The following is a 13,818-nucleotide window of genomic DNA, read 5'->3' as shown; positions in this document are numbered from 1 at the left end:
CCATCACCCCCCCGTCCAACTTCACCAGTTGTGCCTGCCAGCCCATCGCAAAGGCCGTCTTCACCAATTGCACTGTCAGCATCTGAGATTCATGAAGCTGTGAAGAAAGTTGTGGTCCAGGAGCTTGGTATACGCGTGGCTGAAAAGGAAACCGGTGCCTCCGTCCCTCTGTCGACCTTGCGGAAGGAGGCCCCACGCAGGTGAATTATTATTTTCCAATGTCCTTCTTATCAATTATGTGCCTGAAACAACATGGTAAATACAGTTGTTTGAATAAGGTAGTTTGGGTAATTTCATGCCGGTGATCAACTTGCTTATTTTTCATCTGCAGGGCCCCCGGCAAACAATCTGTTGCTGCTAAGGATTCAGGGATTGCACCAGTGAAAAGGTATTCAAATTGTTACTTTCGTTTATGTTCAGCAGATATTTTGTTCTTGTTGTCTGATAACTCATGTTGATGAACATTGATAACTCAACTTTGCCCCCCTGGTAATTTAGAGTTTCCAATCTTGATAGTTGTATGTGCTTGTAACATTTGGTTATTTTTTTCATTCAGTGCACCTATGAAACAATTTGCTGCTGCTGAGGGTTCTCCAAGTATACCAGGAAAAAGGTGTTCACATACCTATCTAGTTTGCAGTTATTCAAAAATAATTGTTGGTTTTTTTGTTCATATGATTTGATAACTTTATATTTCTAGTCCTTGATAACTTTGTAATTTTTTCCCTGGATGCTACTTATCCCTGAAGTATGTGACATCCTTTTTTGATTGAAGCATGTGGTAACTCAGGTTTAACAACATGTGTAATCTCACTACTACCCTTGTGTACCGATTTTTTCAGTCGTTCAAAAGATAAAAGTGAAGTGAAAAAGGTGAAATTCGCCAAGACCAGATCCTCTCCACGACTAAGGGCAACATTGTCGCAGACAACGTCATCGGAGACAACAGAGGTTATCCATCTTGATGAATCTCCCACGGCGACATCTCCGTCTAAAAAAGCAGCAGCATCTAGCGAGGGTGCATCTGATGCTGTTGCGGCGACATCGGCTGGTGTTTCTGATGACGCTGTTTTTCAGCTAGCTGCAGCGGCAACTGTTACTGCTGCTGTTGAAGATATCGCTAGCGTGGTTGTAGCTATTCAATGCGAAGATGAAGTCGTCCCTAATATAGCGCATGATGGAAGTGAAGGTAGTTCTGTTCGCCATCACATTTGTTTTTTGTTTCTTGTATTTTTTTTATGTTTTTTGTTGACGATGTGTTTAATCTTTTTCCGCTGTAGCTGAGAAAGTTGTGGGAAGTACCAGAGACAATATGCCTACTGATACGGCTACAGCTGGAGGTGAAAAGAATGATGCCGATAATCCTGTTGTCACAGGTTGGTAACTTAATTTTCTTATGTTGATAACTTGCCTGTCTAATACATGATAACTCGAGATATTGTTTCTGGTACTAACAAATACAATGTCATCTACATGTTTTCCTGATGCCTTTTTTCCTTATTTGTGTGTTACTTGTGATGTTTTGAAGCAGTAGCTGACCCTGCATTGGAGTTGAGCACTCTTGGAGCTGGAAACTATGATGGTAATTTTACGCCACCCAGCTGCTCTCTTGGGCTGGATGCCATCTTTGGTGCGAGTCCTCAAGTGCCACCATCTACTGAAGCAACTACAACGGCTCAAGCTGCACCAATGTTGGCTCAAGTACCACCTGCAGCACCGGAAGCACCTGCGGTGGTGCCATCTGCTCAAGTACCACCTGCAGCACCAGAAGCACCTGCGGCGGCGCCATCTGCTCATGTACCACCTGCAGCACCAGAAGCACCTGTGGCGGCGCCCTCTGCTCAAGTACCACCTGCAGAACCAGCTACTGGCCCTGACGCCGTTCTAGGGCTCGCAGCTCCTATTGATGCTGACTCGAAGGGCAAGGCAATGACGAAAGTTACCAAGGCTCAACCGGTTGCTTGGGCTCCGCCACCCAACAACTCTGGTAAGTGAAGACTTTGTGTCTTCGCTTTTATGCCGCGAGAGTGATGGATTGAGATATGTCAGTGTTCATCGTATTGGTTTGTGCCTTGGTGTGCTCTTTTTATTTATGTGTTTGGAACTTTCTATCATTCCGTGTGTATGGATGAATGTAATACTACTTCTATGCTTTGTGTGATGTAAATGAACATATGTACTTTCAGTACCCGTAATATATGTTTCTGTTGTGTCCGCTATAATATTTTGTACGATGCTAACATAGACGATAAGTCCATCCTCCTCCCCCTCCCCCCTGGTAACTTTGTCAGTTTTGAAAGCCGATGTTATCTGTTACTGACTTTTAGTAAGCGCGTGATACGTACATCTCCTATCATTGCCTATTTATTTTCCTTAATTCATTGTCATGCTTACAAAACAATACTGTACTCGTAGTTATTCATCTGAACTTTTTCATTACTCCTTCAATTTTTTCTAATCACCCTGATAACTCCATATGACATATTTTGGTAACTCAAATGTTCAAATCCTGTCAATTTATGATCCATTGACACCATAACTCCAGCCATATGCATTCTTTACCAATTCTGGGCTATACAATTCTTTTTGGTCTTGTTTTTAACATGTTATGATGATTAGTTTATATCACACCTGTTCCTCGTTATGCACCAGTGTTATCTAATTTGTTCCTTAAAAGGCCCATACATGTGTGCTGGTAATCCACATTCACATTGCCTGGTATCTTCTATATTGTGTTCCTGATAACTTCTTGTATCTTGTCTCAATTTTTAATACCTGATTTTTTGGCAACAATTTATGTTGTTTATCACTACTGTTCATGTCCTCATCGCTCTTTTTTTATTTAAGTAACACCGGAAGCTGGTCGTGTGCAAGTGTATGATGTTGAGATTGACGATGATGAGGTTCTCATATGGTGGGAAGAATTTGAACATGGCAATCCAGCATTAAAAGGGAAATCTAATGTTCAAATAGGTGATTTTTTTCTGCTCCATGAACATTGCAACCCTTGCACAAACCACTTTCTTTGTTCTTTCAATTATGGACCACCACTTGATGATCAAAACATGTGGCAGTTGATATGTTTTGACCCATCACTTGATAATTCTTTCTCCCATCTGATGATAATTCATGGTTTTCCCTTTTTTCTGTTTCTACCAGACAACCCCCAAAGTCCAACATTTGTTACACCAGAGTTACCACCTCGCACTGAGCATTTAGTACGCAGTTCAACACCTAAATCCTTCATTCGGAAAGTTAGGGTCACCCACCCGTCCAAATACCTGCTCCCGCCTTTTGCCACCCTCACACCGAGCAAGGAGGAAGAGTACGTTTACAATGAAGTTATCAAGCATACTACTGATTCTAACTCTAAGATTAAAGAGTATGTTTCCATCCTTTTTCTCATCTTTCTTAACACAAATCATTATTTTGTGCGCCTTTTTTAAATGTATTTTTAAATCTTTTTTTTTATTTTTTGTTTTTTGTAGTCTTAGGGTCATCAACATGGATGGTAGGTGGGTTACCCTTGGTGAGCTTGCCAATTGTGTGAAGGGAGTTGGGCAACTATCAACCAGCATTGCCGAGTTACATGTTCGCGTTCTCCAGTATAAGGAAATGCCAAACAGGCTCAACTTCCCTTGGGTGCTCTCTGTGTATCTGTTCTTAGGAGACTTCAAATCCAAGTGTTTACTGAAGCATTTTCGACGGGACAAGTTTTACATTCTTAGTCACCAGGATCAGGTATGTTATGTTTGATGGATCTGGTAACTGTACAGTTAGTGTCTTGGTAACTTCCTGATAATATCATGTAACTTCCTATTATTTGCGGATATTGTTTGTTCTTCATGTCATGATAACCTGTTTCATGCACACTGGTAACTTTTGACCTTTCTGCCCTGATAACTTCTTTTTCTAGTTGCCTCCCATGTTAATTTCATGACCATTTGTTATCTTGGTAATTTTGCTTCTTTTCCAACTACTTTTATGCTTACTGCCTTTTAAATTTTTTCAGCTGCTATTCCCTGCTTTGCAAAAGTTGGGCCGCGGTCCAGATGACGGACATTGGTATGTGTTGTCACTAAATCTTAGGGCGAAGCGGTTTGAAGTTCTAGATTCATTGCGTGACCAAGATAGTCCTTCTCTTCTCGAGCATGTGACAAGATACATGAACGCAATAAAGAAGGCATGGTTGATAAATTACAAGGACTCGCATAAGCAGATCGAGGACTATGAACTTGTGTACATTGATGTGTTGAAACAGGAAAATGGGTTAGTTGTGGATTACTCACTCTCTTTTTAACATCCCAACTACATGTTTGTCATCCCTGTTTATTTTGACCGGGTCCGAAACTCCAATTAAACTGATTTTGTGTTGTTTTTTTATCACAAATGTTTCAGCATTGATTGTGGATTTTTCGCCTGCACGTTCCTTGAGGTGTGGGATGGCAAAAATGTTCCAGCCTTAACTCATGAACAAATTCCAGCTCTCCGGAAAATTATGACATTGAGGTGGTTAGATCATTATCAAAACAAATGCAAACAGTGGCGCTATCATCTGTTCTGCAGCGGGTGATGAGGTGATATTTTTTTACTACATTGTGATAAGTTCTACCAAACTGTGATGATAACTTTTTTATTTGAATATGTCATGACAATGCCATGGAGCAAAGTGTTGACATGCTGTTTTACTATAGTATACACAGTCCAAAATCACTGACTATATGATATAATTCACTACTATGATTATAATTTGTTCATAAGCAATTTTTAGAAGTGCAAGGAGGACTAATTTTTTGTCCATAAGTAATACAATGCAGTGCTGGTAGCCTTCAAAAAATGTAGATATAAAAACATTGGCTTTTACAAATCCTTGTCAATTCCATCATACATTGCTGGTAACTGGCATAATAATGTACTGATAGCTTGGTTAAGAAATAAAAATTTTGGATTTAAAAAATCCATGTCAATCCCATCAAACATTTGCTGGTAACTGGCATAACAGGGTACTGATACCTTGCTTAAATTATAGAGATACACTTGTTTTTGCATTACAAAGCCATGATAAAATCTACGATACAATGCTGATAACTGGAATGTTATGGGGCTCGTAACTTGCACATTATGGTCCATGAAAAAAAATGCAGCCACCATCTTCCATTTTAATAGCACCTTCTTCATTTATTTTGCTAGGGGAGATTTGCATGTGTGTTTGTCATGTTCCAGACTCCCGCACACACCACATTTCCTTTTTGTCTTTGGTTTTGCAATCTCAAAACCTGATTGCTTTCTTTTTGACTTTGGCCGCCCTTTCGTTACAGTCTTGGAGGGTCTAGTATCAACTTTGCGTTTGAGGATGGAGTTGCATCAGGATGTGGGGGTTGGATGACAAAAGCGTGATTGTTTTTGCTAGCATGTATCGTCACCCGCACACTTTCTTGCTGTGTGGCAGGGTTACCCTGTCGCTGCACATTAGTAGCACTTTCTTGTTGTATGGCGGTGTTCTCCTGTTGATTCACATTAGTGGCACTTGTTTGCTGTGTGGCTGGGTTCTCCAGATGTCTTGCATTGGGGGCGTTTTGGTGATGTGTGACAGGGTTGTCTTCATTCATCCGCCCCACATGTATCGAGTTGGGATCCGGCTGTCCTTGAAACGATCCTTTTGCTTCTTCCTTTTCCTTTCTTGCTTTTTTAAGTTGATTGTTCTTCAGGATTTCAAGCTCCTCCTTGAAATTATACAGGTGTTTTCTTGCCAATCTGGTCCCGTCATCTGTTAGGCAAGCATCTTTGGCCGATGCCTTAAATTCTTTAAGAATTGACGTGTATCGCATGACGCTTTTCCCCTCCTCTGGCATCGACTTCTTAACTGTCGGCTGTTCGAAATCAGGTTGAATAAGATCCTCCTCTGGATCCCAGGTCCACCTCTTTAGGATGTACTTTTCAGGTATCTCGTATACCCCAATTTGGTCCATAACTCGTAATACGTGCGCGCACAGTAGCCCGTCACGATCAAACTTGCAGCAACTACACGAGTATGTCTCTTCAACCATGTTTGCTTGCACATGGTAGTCCCTGTCTCCATATTTTGGTATTATCCCGCGTACTGAGCTGGCCTTGAAAGTACCATCATCCAATGCGTCGCATCTGTATGCTGATTTCACCTTCATCTCCACCTGGAACTTGTAAAACAAGTTATGTGTGTATAGCCCCCGCACCTGCATCTCCAGCGGGTTCATCGAGTACATTTCGGTTTCTTTGTACACTGTTTCCAACTGCTCTTTTGACACGCTAGCCATCACCGTATCCTGTATCGCAGTGTACTGTTGTGCGAATTCGACCAGTGAGTTGTTTGGGTTGACATACTTCTTGAGCACGGAGTTAAATCCCTCGCTTCTTGCCGTGGTCTGCAAGAACGGGAAAAAGTCATGCATATAGTATACCGGGACCCAACACTTCCTGTTCTCCCACAGCCAATGGAAATGCTCGTTGTCAGTCTGGCCATACGCTTCCATCATCACCCACCACTTGTGCTCAAACTTTTCAACTGCATTCATAATATAAAGATGGTAACCTCAAGTATTGGAGGATGGTAACATCTGTTCAAACATAGTTGGTAACTAGGAACACCAATGCTGTTGATAATTATGTCACACACACATGGTTACTTTAGTTGAAGGATCATGGTAAGTAATTTGCAGACAGTATAAGATTTTCTTTTCCAAAGCGAATACCACTCTGTGTGTGTAGTACAAGCAACATTTTTAACTAGCAACAAAAAAATACTCATATCAATCAGACTAGCTGATGATTGAAAAGTTTTGTTGTAACTAGTGGGGTGAACAACTGAAATGTGTACATCAAACATGGACATTATAGGGGTAGTACAGAAAGCAACTAATGTAGGTAATTTTGTTATAATCCTCTGGTAACTTGTCACTTTGTTAGATGGTAACTGTTGTTATCATGCATCTAAACCCATTTTCTATGTGCCCATTTTTCTGTGTTTTAAGCTAGTGAGGGGTGGGAAGTAAAATACCAGTCAGGCTGTTGTCAACACAATCCTTGAATGCATTGTTTAGTGGGTCATTGTCAGCCATCAGCTTCCCAAGCTTCTCTTGTGCTTTTTTCATTATATGCCAGCGGCAATTCCTGTGTACTATCCCGATGAACACCTCATCAATAGCACTCCTCATTGCAAAATCTTGATCTGTTATTATGTTCTTTGGCGCAATTCCACCCATTGCATGCAAGAATGCATTAAACAACCACACAAAGTTACCAGATAGTTCGTTTCGAACAAACCCACAACCAAATTGGATCGACTGCCCATGGTTATTAATGCCAATGAAGGGTGCACAGGGCATTTTGTACATGTTTGTCATGTATGTTGTGTCAAATGAGATGACATCATTGTATCTAGCATATGCCCTGCGCGACGCACCATCTATCCAGAATAAATTCACCACTCTGTCCTCATCATCAAGCTTTATTCTCCAATAGAAATCTGGATCTTGTGCCTTCATATCTTGGAAGTACGAGATTGTGCTCCCCACATCAGCATGGCGGTACTCCATCCGGAATTTAGCTCACTGGTTTGCGATGTCCTTTGTTGTGTATGGTACATCTTTAGGATTCCCGTAGAACCATTCCATTAGTTGCATCTGTCTGGCTGTCTCTATGTTGCATCCGTGCAATATCTTCAAGAAGTCCTTCTCATCTTTTGGAATGTTCCTATGTGATGATAGGAACTTTGTCAAGGACGGCTTTCTTATTAGAGGGTGGTTGTGGTCGTCGTTGAAGCGTTTGACTCTCCACCACGCATCCGTGTGGGTGATGTAAAGGTGGGCCGGACATCCCGACCTCACAACCTTCCCTCTTTTCCTCTTCTTCACGATGCCTTTTGGGTCCTGCACATCCTCTATCTCTTCCTTGTTTGTTTTTGGCTTGCCATATTTCCCACAAACCAGGAGGGCTCTGCTTACAGTATTGTCTTTGATTGTTTTTCTGTATTCCAGTCTCATTCCAAACCCATGTCTCTGTGCATATTGCCTGTAGTGTTCATAAGCTTCCTCAAAAGTATCAAACTTCATCGTTTCATCAGGAGGTTCCGGTGTGGAGTATGCCTCGGTATTTTTGTCTCCCTGTTCAGCATTCTCTCCCCCTGTTTCTGGACTCGCTGGCTCGCTGACCGAATGATCAAAGAAGCTTTCTCTCCCCCCTATGCTGCTAGTAGTCGATTCTTTGCTTGTTTCTTGAACCATCGGGTTGCTTCTAGAAGTAGCACCTGTAATGTTTTTGAAAGTTGTTATTTTGTGTTATATTTTTCTGCATGCCAAAACTAGTGGTAACTTGTACTCCAGTTGCTTGGTAAAGTTTGCATGCATTAAGATATTTTTTTGTAGCTGGAAAGTGAAAGCATGTAATTCCAATTGCAATACATATTGCATGATAATTCGTATGTAGTAAGTGAGGTAACTGTGCCTAAATTCATGGTAACCAGTGAAAGCATGTAATTCCAATTGCAATACAGATTGCATGATAATTTGTATGCAGTAAGTGTGGTAATTGTACCTAAATTAATGGTAACCTGTGTGCATCAAGCTACGTCATTTGTCAATTGTTTCATGGTGAATGTGATAGTTGTAAATAACCTAAGGTGGTAGTTGCAATTCAAGTACGATGGTAACAAATTTGTGTACAAAATTGTGGTATCATGGTAAATGTTTTACCTTCATCTGTTTTGGCAGAACCAAAGCTTGCCGTGTGTGCATATTCACACTGTTGGTTTGTCTCCACACCACTCATCATGACATCCACATTACCCCCGTTGTCATGCGCCATTTTCTTGTGTCGTAGCACCTGCTAGTACATATGATTGCACCAATTAATTTTCCACAATTACTAGCAATCTTGATTATTTTTTCACAACAACTATTTTTTTCCTTTTAATGCAATGATAACTTCTGTTTTATAACAGGTATCGTTTTGGCAGTAACCAACATATGGGAGTATGACAGCGACAGTTCTTCTATGGACCTCATTTCATGAACATCATTTTTTATCAAAAAAGAATGGTTGCAACAATGTAAATCAACACATGGTATTCTTGTAGTGTTTTTAGCACCTTTGGTTCTGAGTTTTTCCTGGTAATTTGTAATGAATTAGCATGATAACTTGTTCTGACATGGGTGTGTTCAATATATAAAGGAAGAAAGGGATCTTTTTTATGTTGAATAAGTCTTACAGGATGCTGATTACTCAATGCACACACTCTGGTAATCTATTTTCAATCGAGATGGTATGTCAGTTTTAATGAGAAAATTCATACATGTATTTTCTAACTTGACTGTAAAAAATGAAATTTAGTCAATCTTTTTGTTGGTAACCTGACTGAATTTGAGTGGTAACTCAATTTCAACATAGGAATTACACACATGTAGTAAAAATACTACCTTTGTTTGCATGCTTTAGTTCTTGTTGTTTTTTCCCCATGTTTTCCCCCCTTGATTTTATTGGTATGAAATGCAAATGCAGCATGGGTATAGAGGTTGAATCACTTACCTCCTTTCTTTTTTGACTGATTATGACGAAATTTGGATGAATTGATGATAACCCCTGTGATGTTCTTGTGGTAAACCGGGGCCCTCCCTCAAATCCTTGTGTTTTGGTGGTGTTTTTTCATGGTTTCCTTTTTTTTGGGTGGATCTGATCTGGCGTCGATGTTGCCGGCGATGGTGGCGCGTCGGGGAGAGAGGAGAGAACTGATCGGGGCAGGTGGTTGTTTCTTGCGATAGAGGTAAGAAACTAGGTTTTGGGTGGTAAGTCACATGCAGGAGGGGGGAGGTGGGCCAAATTGGGCCTCGATGCGTTGCGCGAGGAAGGACGCAGTAGGGGGGAGGTGGGCCTAGTGAGAGAAGTATGGGTCGTGGGTGGAGCTACCGAATTGGATCACGCGCGGGGAGGGACGCAGGTTCCCGATCGTGCGGATCTGTCGCTAACCACCAGTCGGCTGGTGGTTAGTCGCAAATCTATCCACCAGTCGACTGGCCGTTTGCTTCAAATCCGCACGACTCGATAGCCGTTCGATCCGGATCCAACGGCCCGCGTCGCCCCTGGTGCGCGCAGCGCGGGTGGCATAGCCGTTACCATCGATGTGTGTCGCTGACTAGTGGGTCCACTGGAACCGCCCATATCTCCCAATGCCACGATCCCCACTCGCCCCCTCTCGCCGTTCGCCCGCACTACTTCTTCTTCCTCTGCTTCGGGCTGTCCATTCGAATCTCCTCTCGCTCCCCTCCCCCTCGTGCGCGACGGTTGCTGCTGGTGGCCTTCCCCCTCGTTCCGGTTCGCGGCGGACGGCGTCTGAATCCGCGGTGAGGAACGCATTCCCCGCCCTGTTTTCCTTCCTCTTTTTGCTCCGCCGCTCTGGTCCGCCATTGATTTAGGTTGGAGCCATCGAATCTGGTAGATTGTTGTTCCTATTAGGTTAGATTAAGGCCGACTTCTAATTTCTGAGTCCACGTTGAGCAGCGCATCCCCCATTCCCCCACCCATCCACCCGCCCCGCTCTGTATTTCCTGTTGATCCGCCTCCATGCTTCGCCGTTGATTTTTGGTGCTCGGACTCTTTGATTCTGGCGGTTGTTGTTGCTATTAGGCTAGGTTATGTCGCCTTCTAAGTTCAGTTTGAATATGATTCGGACATCTGGTTAAATTTTGTGGTAATCGTGGGTGTGGATAGGTCTTAGTGGTGGTAAGTGTGGTTGGTTCTAATAGGGATTTTGTTATGGTGTTACTGTTGTGGATGTGGTTGTTTAGGACATCCAATAATGTTTGGTGTTTATGGATTTCAAGTTGTGCATCAGTGGATGAGGATTTAAAAAGCAACCCTAAGTTTTTTCACATAATGTTGTTTTATGTTGGTTTTGTTAGATGCGGTTTGTCCATTGATTAGGCTTTTGTGCTGCTCCAATTAGCTTGTTTACAATGCTTGATTTGCTTGTTATGTCTTGTTCTGTTCAATTATCATGATGTCTATATTGAACTTACCAACTATATTGCACTCAAATTACCAGATGCTTTAAACTCTGTTATTTATCAGTGTTGTCTTGTTATGGTTGAATTATCATGGTGATGGTTTTACACTTACCTCTGTCATCTTACCGTAGTTACCATAAGTTTTTGCTAGACTAACTATATGCAGCACAACGCTTATTTCTCATTCATTTTGTTTTGGTTGGGTTATTAATGAGCATGTGTGAATGCTATTTCTTATCATTGGTAATTTGGTTGTAACTTACCAATTGCATTGTGCCTCAATTATCAGTCTCACATGCTTTTTATATACCTGTGCTATCTGTTTTACTTTTTTTTAGCATGTGCGACCAATTTGCAGTTTGCTTGTTTCCTTTTATCAGCTGTATTATTGCTTTGTCAAACACCGGTTTTATAAACAATGTATTCCTTTTTTTCCTACGTGTCAGGGAGACAATGCCGAGGAAGCATAAAGGAGATGGCGATGGAATCGATGAGGTTCCTTCGAAAAAGGCGAAACTCCCTCCTCCGCGGAACAGAGCCTCACCCAGTTTGCTTCTTCTAGCATGCAAGGACATGAATGATGACAGGAAGGGTACCATTGATGATATGGATTTAACCAGCCTTCGAAATATCCAATGTGACCATCTATTCAACAATCTCAGTGTGTGGCTTGCTGATCTCTACGACCCCAATTCGCGTGAGGTGGTCGTACCAGGCCGAGGCAGGCTTCCGGTCAATGAAGAATACGTGCATCGTGTTATGGGTGTGCCGCGTGGAGGGAATGATGTCCCTTACAACCTCCCATCTGAAACTGATATTGAGTTAGGGCTTGAGTTATTTGGCGAGCTCGGATATGCCCCTAAAATGACTGATCTTGTTGATCTCATAAAGGGTTCTGAAAATTCTGATGACACTTTCAAGCGTATGTGGCTTCTGCTTGCGGGGAATACAGTCATTGCCCCGACCACCTCCAACAAAGTTAGCCCCCGTTGGTATGCTGTGCTGGTAAGTTTTTTTTATGTCATTTTCTTTCTTGTGTGCCTGATAACTTTACTATATGTCAGTGTGATAACTTTCATATTTTTTGTGGTGCATTCGGTGAACTTCAGTGTTGTTTTTTATATTGCAGCGTGACATCAATGGTGTTAAAAATCTCAGTTCGTCCAAATTTATTGCTGATGAACTGCACAAGGCGCTGTTGAAACGCAAGCCTACCAGGGGTTGCCTTCTTTTCTACAATGTAAGTGACGATGCTTTCCTCTTACCTTCTCTTTTGTCATTTGTCATTTTCTTTGTCATTTTGTGGCTGATTTTTGTAAGTGTTTACCATGGCGCTTGTGTTTCTCTTATCAGCTATTGTACATTCATGCGATTGATCTTTCTGGACTTGGCATCGAACTGCCTAATGGTCCTTTTCCCATCAATGTATGGACAAAGAAGCTGATAACTCTTGTCCTCAACAAGGATGTTCAGGCTGACAAAGTTTCTTTCGGGAAACTACCGGTAATATATATCTATGTTTTTCAGTTCACAGTCTGCTTTGCAACTGCATTTTATTTTCATTGTTTTTTTGTTGTTACTTATCTGTGATGGCTACATTTTTTTCCAGTTGCAGCCTGAGTTTGGCATGAATTTTTGTCTGTTTGGTGGTCTGGAAGGTCTTGACAAGTTTATGCGTGTTCATACTGCCCCAAGCTGCAGTGAAGAGGTGAGCCTGTAACCTAGTTTCTTGAATTTTTTTTGCTATTTTATGTTCTTTCATTGGCTGATAAATTATTTTTTGCACCCATCGTGGTTACCCTGATTTGTTGCCAACTTGTCACTCTTTACTAATCTGGATGATTTCCATTGTGGCATATCCTCTATATAAAATAATAATTATGATGCAACCATGTGATAATTATTAGTGCAATGCCTTGATAACTTTGCAGCATTTTTTTGATAACTTGATATCATGATAACTTTTGGTTGCATTTATTATGATGATTGTAGCATTCCTGTGATAACTTGATATTAATGATAACTTTTGTTACATTTTTTGTGATAACTTACTAGTTATTTCCATTCTTTTTTCATTTTTTATGTTGAACAGAAATTTGCCAAATCAACTTAGATAATTGCTCGATTCACGTCCGCCATAGCTGGCATCCTAGGCAATCTTGTGGAATCATTCACCGCTTTAGATGATGAGGGACATTCACATGCATCCCGTCAGCTAGACGCTGGATTGAACATTATCTCCTCTGCCGCCCATACGACGTCAAGGACTACGCGGTCATCGCAAGGCAGGCGGAAAGAAAGTGTTGGAAAGAATGTGGCTGAAGATTCTGACAGCGATGACGATTATCACGGAGGCGATGATTCTGATTCTGATGCTGACTCTGATGATGATGATGATGACTATCGAGTTGTTAGTCGTCACCCTAAAGATCCTTTTGTTGCTTCAGGCAGTGGTACCGTGGATGTAGACATGGGCAGCGGCCCAACTGATGATGAGACCACACATCTTGATGGTGCAACTGTCAAAGCCCATGATGGCACATGACCAAATGTTGAAGACACCCCTGTCCGCCATGTCGGCGATAACCTCGTTGAGTCTCAGATCTTACTCACTGGAACATCTCATGCATCATCTGTCGAATTAGGTGATCGAGGGCTTAGCCAGCAAGGTCTGACAGACACGCAAGCTGAGGCGGCCACTGACTCTTTTGTCAAGCGGTGCGGTGCTGAGCTTTTGAAAAATTTGGCTTACCAGAGGCGCAAGAAGCTGAGGCTACCATCACCC

This window comes from Triticum dicoccoides, chromosome 2B (genome assembly GCF_002162155.2).
Source record: "Triticum dicoccoides isolate Atlit2015 ecotype Zavitan chromosome 2B, WEW_v2.0, whole genome shotgun sequence".
Classification (NCBI taxonomy): Eukaryota; Viridiplantae; Streptophyta; class Magnoliopsida; order Poales; family Poaceae; genus Triticum; species Triticum dicoccoides.
This window is presented reverse-complemented; position numbering follows the sequence as displayed.